The sequence below is a fragment of the Mesoplodon bidens genome, assembly GCF_964165515.1.
Source record: "Mesoplodon bidens genome assembly, contig: HAP1_SCAFFOLD_200, whole genome shotgun sequence".
Lineage (NCBI taxonomy): Eukaryota > Metazoa > Chordata > Mammalia > Artiodactyla > Ziphiidae > Mesoplodon > Mesoplodon bidens.
Window position 1 is genome coordinate 256,324 of NW_027672322.1, and position 10,015 is coordinate 266,338.

Below are 10,015 nucleotides of genomic sequence, written 5' to 3' on the forward strand. Positions count from 1 at the left end.
TTGTGTACACTGTGGGAGAAATGCTGCTTGAGTTCCACCTGCAACTAACGAAGAGTTTTTCGGATAAAACTGCGTGTTTTGGGAGAGGAAACGCTTAGAGGCATAAGTAGAGCCTGCCTTGGTTGAGGTAGTTCACTCCATGCGGGACAACCTGCGTATGGAATTTCATTCGCGTTAAGACCCATTGTGTACACTCTGGGTGAAAAACTGCTTGTGTTACACCTGCAACTAAAGCAGAGTTCTTCGGGTAAAACTGCGTGTTTCGGGAGAGGAAATGCTTAGAGTCCTTACTAGAGCCTGCCTTGGTTGAGGCAGTTCGCTCCAAGCGGGACACAATGCATACAGAACAAGTACATTCGGGGAAGTGCCCATTGTGTGCACTGATGGAGAAATGCTGCTTGTGTTACAACAGGAATTAAAGCAGATTTCGTTGGGTAAGTCTGCCGTGTTTTGGGAGGGGAGATGCTTAGAGGCCTCACTAGAGCCTGGCTTCGTTTAGGCATTTCACTCCACGCGGGATACCTTGAGTATAGAACTTCTTCTGGGAAAGGGCATTGTGTACACTGTGGGAGAAATGCTGCTTGTGTTCCACGTGCAACTAAAGCAGAGTTCTTCCGTTAAAACTGCATATTTGGGAGAGGAAATGCTTACAATACTCAGTACAGCCTGCCTTGGTTGAGGCAGTTCACTCCACGAGGGAAACCCTGCATATAGAAGTTCATTCGTGGAAGAGCCCAAAGAGTACACAGTGGCAGAAATGCTGCTTGTGTTCCACCTGGAACTGAAGCAGAGTTCTTTGGGTAAAACTGCCGTGTTTTGGGAGAGGAAATGCTTAGAGCCCTCTCTAGAGCCTGCCTTGGTTTAAGCATTTCACTGCATGCAGGCCACCTTGAGCATAGAAGTTCTTTCGGGCAAAGGCCGTTTGGGTACACTGTGAGAGAAAAGCTGCTTGTGTTCCACCGGCAACTAAAGCAGAGTTCTTCGGGCAAAACTGCGTGTTTTGGGAGAGGAAACTCTTAGGGGCATAAGTAGAGCCTGCCTTGATTGAGGTAGTTCACTCCACGCGGGACACCCTGCATATAGAGTTTCATTTGGGGAAAGGAGCATTGTGTACACCCTGGGATAAAAGGTGCTTGTGTTCCAACTGCAACTAAAGCAGAGTTCTTCCGTTAAAACTGGGTGTTTTGGGAGAGGAAATGCTTACAGTTCTCACTAGAGCCTGCCTTGGTTGAGGCAGTTCTCTCCACGTGGGAAACCCTGCATATAGAAGTTCATTCGTGGAAGAGCCCAAAGAGTACACAGTGGCAGAAATGCTGTTTGTGTTCCACCTGCAACTAAAGCAGAGTTCTTTTGGTAAAACTGCCGTGTTTTGGGAGAGGAAATGTTTAGAGACCTCACTAGAGCCTGCCTTTGTTTAGGCATTTCACTCCATGCGGGTCACCTTGAGCATAGTAGTTCTTTCGGGCAAAGGCCCTTTGGGTACACTGTGGGAGAAAAGCTGCTTGTGTTCCACCGGCAACTAAAGCAAACTTCTTCGGGTAAAACTGCGTGTTTTGGGAGAGGAAATGCTTACAGTGCTTACTAGAGCCTGCCTTGCTTGAGGCAGTTCGCTGCACGTGGAACACCCTGCATATAGAAGTTCATTCAGGGAAGGGCCCTTTTTGTACAGTGTGGGAGAAATGCAGCTTGTGTTCCACCTGCAATTAAGGCAGAGTTCTTTGGGTAAAAGTGCCGTGTTTTCAGAGAGGAAAGCCTTAGGGACCACAGTAGAGCCTGCCATGGTTGAGGCTGTTCGCTGCACGCGGGACACCCTGCGTATACAACAAGATCATTCGGGAAATGCCCATTGTGTGCACTGATTGAGAAATGCTGCTTGTGATACACCTGGTACTAAAGCAGAGTTCTTTGGGTAAAACTGCCGTGTTTTGGGAGAGGAAATGCTTACAGGCCTCACTAGCGCCTGCCTTGGTTCAGGCATTTCACTCCACGCGGGACACCTTGAGCATAGAAGTTCTTACGGGCAAAGGCCCTTTGGGTACACTGTGGGAGAAAAGCTGCTTGTGTTCCACCGGCAACTAAAGCAGAGTTCTTCGGGTAAAACTGCGTGTTTTGGGAGAGGAAATGCTTACAGTCCTTACTAGAGCCTGCCTTGCTTGAGGCAGGTCGCTGCACTGTGGACACCCTGCATATAGAAGTTCATTCGGGGAAAGGCCCTTCGTGTACAGTGTGGGAGAAATGCAGCTTGTGTTCCACCTGCATTTAAGGCAGAGTTCTTTGGGTAAAAGTGCCGCGTTTTCAGAGAGGAAAGCCTTAGAAACCACAGTAGAGCCTGCTATGTTTGAGGCTGTTCGCGCCACACGGGACACCCTGCATATAGAACAAGTTCATTCGGGAAAGTGCCCATTGTGTGCTCTGATGGAGAAATGCTGCTTGTGTTACACCTGGAACTAAAGCAGAGTTCTTCGGGTAAAACTGACAGGTTTTCGGGGAGGAAATTCTTAGAGACTGCAGTAGGGCCTGCCATGGTTGACGCTGTTCGCTCCACGCGGGACACCCTGCGTATAGAACAAGTTCATTCGGGGAAGTGCCCATTGTGTGCACTGATGGAGAAATGCTGCTTGTGTTACAACAGGAATTAAAGCAGATTTCGTTGGGTAAGACTGCCGTGTTTTGGGAGGGGAGATGCTTAGAGGCCTCACTAGAGCCTGGCTTCGTTTAGGCATTTAACTCCACGCGGGATACCTTGAGTATAGAATTTCTTCTGGGAAAGGGCATTGTGTACACTGTGGGAGAAATGCTGCTTGTGTTCCACCTGCAACTAAAGCAGAGTTCTTCCGTTCAAACTGCATATTTTGGGAGAGGAAATGCTTACAGTACTCAGTACAGCCTGCCTTGGTTGAGGCAGTTCGCTCCACGAGGGAAACCCTGCATATAGAAGTTCATTCGTGGAAGAGCCCAAAGAGTACACAGTGGCAGAAATGCTGCTTGTGTTCCACCTGGAACTAAAGCAGAGTTCTTTGGGTAAAACTGCCGTGTTTTGGGAGAGGAAATGCTTGGAGCCCTCTCTAGAGCCTGCCTTGGTTTAGGCATTTCACTGCATGCAGGCCACCTTGAGCATAGAAGTTCTTTCGGGCAAAGGCCCTTTGGGTACACTGTGAGAGAAAAGCTGCTTGTGTTCCACCGGCAACTAAAGCAGAGTTCTTCGGGCAAAACTGCGTGTTTTGGGAGAGGAAACTCTTAGAGGCATAAGCAGAGCCTGCCTTGATTGAGGTAGTTCACTCCACGCGGGACACCCTGCATATAGAGTTTCATTTGGGGAAAGGAGCATTGTGTACACCCTGGGATAAAAGGTGCTTGTGTTCCAACTGCAACTAAAGCAGAGTTCTTCCGTTAAAACTGCGTGTTTTGGGAGAGGAAATGCTTACAGTCCTCACTACAGCCTGCCTTGCTTGAGGCAGTTCTCTCCACGTGGGAAACCCTGCATATAGAAGTTCATTCGTGGAAGAGCCCAAAGAGTACACAGTGGCAGAAATGCTGCTTGTGTTCCACCTGCAACTAAAGCAGAGTTCTTTGGGTAAAACTGCGTGTTTTGAGAGAGGAAATGCTTACAGTGCTTACTAGAGCCTGCCTTGCTTGAGGCAGTTCGCTGCACGTGGAACACCCTGCATATAGAAGCTCATTCAGGGAAGGGCCCTTTGTGTACAGTGTGGGAGAAATGCAGCTTGTGTTCCACCTGCAATTAAGGCAGAGTTCTTTGGGTAAAAGTGCCGTGTTTTCAGAGAGGAAAGCCTTAGGGACCACAGTAGAGCCTGCCATGGTTGAGGCTGTTCGCTGCACGCGGGACACCCTGCGTATACAACAAGATCATTCGGGAAATGCCCATTGTGTGCACTGATTGAGAAATGCTGCTTGTGATACACCTGGTACTAAAGCAGAGTTCTTTGGGTAAAACTGCCGTGTTTTGGGAGAGGAAATGCTTACAGGCCTCACTAGAGCCTGCCTTGGTTCAGGCATTTCACTCCACGCGGGACACCTTGAGCATAGAAATTCTTACGGGCAAAGGCCCTTTGGGTACACTGTGGGAGAAAAGCTGCTTGTGTTCCACCGGCAACTAAAGCAGAGTTCTTCGGGTAAAACTGCGTGTTTTGGGAGAGGAAATGCTTACAGTCCTTACTAGAGCCTGCCTTGCTTGACGCAGTTCGCTGCACTGTGGACACCCTGCATATAGAAGTTCATTCGGGGAAAGGCCCTTCGTGTACAGTGTGGGAGAAGTGCAGCTTGTGTTCCACCTGCATTTAAGGCAGAGTTCTTTGGGTAAAAGTGCCGCGTTTTCAGAGAGGAAAGCCTTAGAAACCACAGTAGAGCCTGCTATGTTTGAGGCTGTTCGCGCCACACGGGACACCCTGCATATAGAACAAGTTCATTCGGGAAAGTGCCCATTGTGTGCTCTGATGGAGAAATGCTGCTTGTGTTCCACCTGCAACTAAAGCAGAGTTCTTTGGGTAAAACTGCCGTGTTTTGGGAGAGGAAATGTTTAGAGGCCTCACTAGAGCCTGCCTTTGTTTAGGCATTTCACTCCATGCGGGTCACCTTGAGCATTGTAGTTCTTTCGGGCAAAGGCCCTTTGGGTACACTGTGGGAGAAAAGCTGCTTGTGTTCCACCGGCAACTAAAGCAGACTTCTTCGGGTAAAACTGCGTGTTTTGGGAGAGGAAATGCTTACAGTGCTTACTAGAGCCTGCCTTGCTTGAGGCAGTTCGCTGCACGTGGGACACCCTGCATATAGAAGTACATTCAGGGAAGGGCCCTTTGTGTACAGTGTGGGAGAAATGCAGCTTGTGTGCCACCTGCAATTAAGGCAGAGTTCTTTGGGTAAAAGTGCCGTGTTTTCAGAGACGAAAGCCTTAGGGACCACAGTAGAGCCTGCCATGGTTGAGGCTGTTCGCTGCACGCGGGACACCCTGCGTATACAACAAGATCATTCGGGAAATGCCCATTGTGTGCACTGATTGAGAAATGCTGCTTGTGATACACCTGGTACTAAAGCAGAGTTCTTTGGGTAAAACTGCCGTGTTTTGGGAGAGGAAATGCTTACAGGCCTCACTAGAGCCTGCCTTGGTTCAGGCATTTCACTCCACGCGGGACACCTTGAGCATAGAAGTTCTTACGGGCAAAGGCCCTTTGGGTACACTGTGGGAGAAAAGCTGCTTGTGTTCCACCGGCAACTAAAGCAGAGTTCTTCGGGTAAAACTGCGTGTTTTGGGAGAGGAAATGCTTACAGTCCTTACTAGAGCCTGCCTTGCTTGAGGCAGTTCGCTGCACGCTGGACACCCTGCATATAGAAGTTCATTCGGGGAAAGGCCCTTTGTGTACAGTGTGGGAGAAATGCAGCTTGTGTTCCACCTGCATTTAAGGCAGAGTTCTTTGGGTAAAAGTGCCGCGTTTTCAGAAAGGAAAGCCTTAGAAACCACAGTAGAGCCTGCCATGTTTGAGGCTGTTCGCGCCACACGGGACACCCTGCATATAGAACAAGTTCATTCGGGAAAGTGCCCATTGTGTGCACTTATGGAGAAATGCAGCTTGTCGTACACCTGGAACTAAAGCAGAGTTCTTCGGGTAAAACTGACAGGTTTTCGGGGAGGATATGCTTAGGTGTGCAGTAGGGCCTGCCATGGTTGACGCTGTTCGCTCCACGCGGGACACCCTGCGTATAGAACAAGTTCATTCGGGGAAGTGCCCATTGTGTGCACTGATGGAGAAATGCTGCTTGTGTTACACCTGGAACTAAAGCAGAGTTCTTCGGGTAAATCTGCCGTGTTTTCGGGGAGGAAATGCTTAGAGGCCTCACTAGAGCCTGCCTTGGTTTAGGCATTTCACTCCACGTGAGACACCTTGAGTATAGAATTTCTTTCGGGCAAAGGCCCTTTGGGTACACTGTGGGAGAAAAGATGCTTGTGTTCCTCCTGCAACTAAAGCAGAGTTCTTCGGGTAAAACTGCGTGTTTTGGGAGAGGAAACGCTTAGAGGCATAAGTAGAGCCTGCCTTGGTTGAGGTAGTTCACTCCATGCGGGACAACCTGCGTATGGAATTTCTTTCGCGTTAAGACCCATTGTGTACACTCAGGGAGAAATACTGCTTGTGTTACACCTGCAACTAAAGCAGAGTTCTTCGGGTAAAACTGCGTGTTTCGGGAGAGGAAATGCTTAGAGTCCTTACTAGAGCCTGCCTTGGTTGAGGCAGTTCGCTCCAAGCGGGACACCCTGCATACAGAACAAGTACATTCGGGGAAGTGCCCATTGTGTGCACTGATGGAGAAATGCTGCTTGTGTTACAACAGGAATTAAAGCAGATTTCGTTGGGTAAGTCTGCCGTGTTTTGGGAGGGGAGATGCTTAGAGGCCTCACTAGAGCCTGGCTTGGTTTAGGCATTTAACTCCACGCGGGATACCTTGAGTATAGAACTTCTTCTGGGAAAGGGCATTGTGTACACTGTGGGAGAAATGCTGCTTGTGTTCAACCTGCAATTAAGCAGAGTTCTTCCGTTAAAACTGCATATTTGGGAGAGGAAATGCTTACAGTACTCAGTACAGCCTGCCTTGGTTGAGGCAGTTCACTCCACGAGGGAAACCCTGCATATAGAAGTTCATTCGTGGAAGAGCCCAAAGAGTACACAGTGGCAGAAATGCTGCTTGTGTTCCACCTGGAACTGAAGCAGAGTTCTTTGGGTAAAACTGCCGTGTTTTGGGAGAGGAAATGCTTAGAGCCCTCTCTAGAGCCTGCCTTGGTTTAAGCATTTCACAGCATGCAGGCCACCTTGAGCATAGAAGTTCTTTCGGGCAAAGGCCCTTTGGGTACACTGTGAGAGAAAAGCTGCTTGTTTTCCACCGGCAACTAAAGCAGAGTTCTTCGGGCAAAACTGCGTGTTTTGGGAGAGGAAACTCTTAGAGGCCTAAGTAGAGCCTGCCTTGATTGAGGTAGTTCACTCCACGCGGGACACCCTGCATATAGAGTTTCATTTGGGGAAAGGAGCCTTGTGTACACCCTGGGATAAAAGGTGCTTGTGTTCCAACTGCAACTAAAGCAGAGTTCTTCCGTTAAAACTGCGTGTTTTGGGAGAGGAAATGCTTACAGTTCTCACTACAGCCTGCCTTGGTTGAGGCAGTTCTCTCCACGTGGGAAACCCTGCATATAGAAGTTCATTCGTGGAAGAGCCCAAAGAGTACACAGTGGCAGAAATGCTGCTTGTGTTCCACCTGCAACTAAAGCAGAGTTCTTTGGGTAAAACTGCCGTGTTTTGGGAGAGGAAATGTTTAGAGACCTCACTAGAGCCTGCCTTTGTTTAGGCATTTCACTCCATGCGGGTCACCTTGAGCATAGTAGTTGTTTCGGGCAAAGGCCCTTTGGGTACACTGTGGGAGAAAAGCTGCTTGTGTTCCACCGGCAACTAAAGCAAACTTCTTCGGGTAAAACTGCGTGTTTTGAGAGAGGAAATGCTTACAGTGCTTACTAGAGCCTGCCTTGCTTGAGGCAGTTCGCTGCACGTGGAACACCCTGCATATAGAAGTTCATTCAGGGAAGGGCCCTTTTTGTACAGTGTGGGAGAAATGCAGCTTGTGTTCCACCTGCAATTAAGGCAGAGTTCTTTGGGTAAAAGTGCCGCGTTTTCAGAGAGGAAAGCCTTAGAAACCACAGTAGAGCCTGCTATGTTTGAGGCTGTTCGCGCCACACGGGACACCCTGCATATAGAACAAGTTCATTCGGGAAAGTGCCCATTGTGTGCTCTGATGGAGAAATGCTGCTTGTGTTACACCTGGAACTAAAGCAGAGTTCTTCGGGTAAAACTGACAGGTTTTCAGGGAGGAAATTCTTAGAGACTGCAGTAGGGCCTGCCATGGTTGACGCTGTTCGCTCCACGCGGGACACCCTGCGTATAGAACAAGTTCATTCGGGGAAGTGCCCATTGTGTGCACTGATGGAGAAATGCTGCTTGTGTTACACCTGGAACTAAAGCAGAGATCTTAGGGTAAATCTGCCGTGTTTTCGGGGAGGAAATGCTTAGAGGCCTCACTAGAGCCTGGCTTGGTTTAGGCATTTCACTCCACGCGGGATACCTTGAGTATAGAACTTCTTCTGGGAAAGGGCATTGTGTACACTGTGGGAGAAATGCTGCTTGTGTTCCACCTGCAACTAAAGCAGAGTTCTTCCGTTCAAACTGCATATTTTGGGAGAGGAAATGCTTACAGTACTCAGTACAGCCTGCCTTGGTTGAGGCAGTTCGCTCCACGTGGGAATCCCTGCATATAGAAATTCATTCGTGGAAGAGCCCAAAGAGTACACAGTGGCAGAAATGCTGCTTTTGTTCCACCTGGAACTAAAGCAGAGTTCTTTGGGTAAAACTGCCGTGTCTTGGGAGAGGAAATGCTTAGAGCCCTCTCTAGAGCCTGCCTTGGTTTAGGCATTTCACTGCATGCAGGCCACCTTGAGCATAGAAGTACTGTCGGGCAAAGGCCCTTTGGGTACACTGTGAGAGAAAAGCTGCTTGTGTTCCACCGGTAACTAAAGCAGAGTTCTTTGGGCAAAACTGCGTGTTTTGGGAGAGGAAACTCTTAGAGGCATAAGCAGAGCCTGCCTTGATTGAGGTAGTTCACTCCACGCGGGACACCCTGCATATAGAGTTTCATTTGGGGAAAGGAGCATTGTGTACACCCTGGGATAAAAGGTGCTTGTGTTCCAACTGCAACTAAAGCAGAGTTCTTCCGTTAAAACTGCGTGTTTTGGGAGAGGAAATGCTTACAGTCCTCACTACAGCCTGCCTTGGTTGAGGCAGTTCTCTCCACGTGGGAAACCCTGCATATAGAAGTTCATTCGTGGAAGAGCCCAAAGAGTACACAGTGGCAGAAATGCTGCTTGTGTTCCACCTGGAACTAAAGCAGAGTTCTTTGGGTAAAACTGCCGTGTTTTGGGAGAGGAAATGCTTAGAGGCCTCACTAGAGCCTGCATTTGTTTAGGCAGTTCACTCCATGCGGGTCACCTTGAGCATAGTAGTTCTTTCGGGCGAAGGCCCTTTGGGTACACTGTGGGAGAAAAGCTGCTTGTGTTCCACCGGCAACTAAAGCAGACTTTTTCGGGTAAAACTGCGTGTTTTGGGAGAGGAAATGCTTACAGTGCTTACTAGAGCCTGCCTTGCTTGAGGCAGTTCGCTGCACGTGGGACACCCTGCATATAGAAGTTCATTCAGGGAAGGGTCCTTTGTGTACAGTGTGGGAGAAATGCAGCTTGTGTTCCACCTGCAATTAAGGCAGAGTTCTTTGGGTAAAAGTGCCGTGTTTTCAGAGAGGAAAGCCTTAGGGACCACAGTAGAGCCTGCCATGGTTGAGGCTGTTCGCTGCACGCGGGACACCCTGCGTATACAACAAGATCATTCGGGAAATGCCCATTGTGTGCACTGATTGAGAAATGCTGCTTGTGATACACCTGGTACTAAAGCAGAGTTCTTTGGGTAAAACTGCCGTGTTTTGGGAGAGGAAATGCTTACAGGCCTCACTAGAGCCTGCCTTGGTTCAGGCATTTCACTCCACGCGGGACACCTTGAGCATAGAAGTTCTTACGGGCAAAGGCCCTTTGGGTACACTGTGGGAGAAAAGCTGCTTGTGTTCCACCGGCAACTAAAGCAGAGTTCTTCGGGTAAAACTGCGTGTTTTGGGAGAGGAAATGCTTACAGTCCTTACTAGAGCCTGCCTTGCTTGAGGCAGTTCGCTGCACGCTGGACACCCTGCATATAGAAGTTCATTTGGGGAAAGGCCCTTCGTGTACAGTGTGGGAGAAATGCAGCTTGTGTTCCACCTGCATTTAAGGCAGAGTTCTTTGGGTAAAAGTGCCGCGTTTTCAGAGAGGAAAGCCTTAGAAACCACAGTAGAGCCTGCTATGTTTGAGGCTGTTCGCGCCACACGGGACACCCTGCATATAGAACAAGTTCATTCGGGAAAGTGCCCATTGTGTGCTGTGATGGAGAAATGC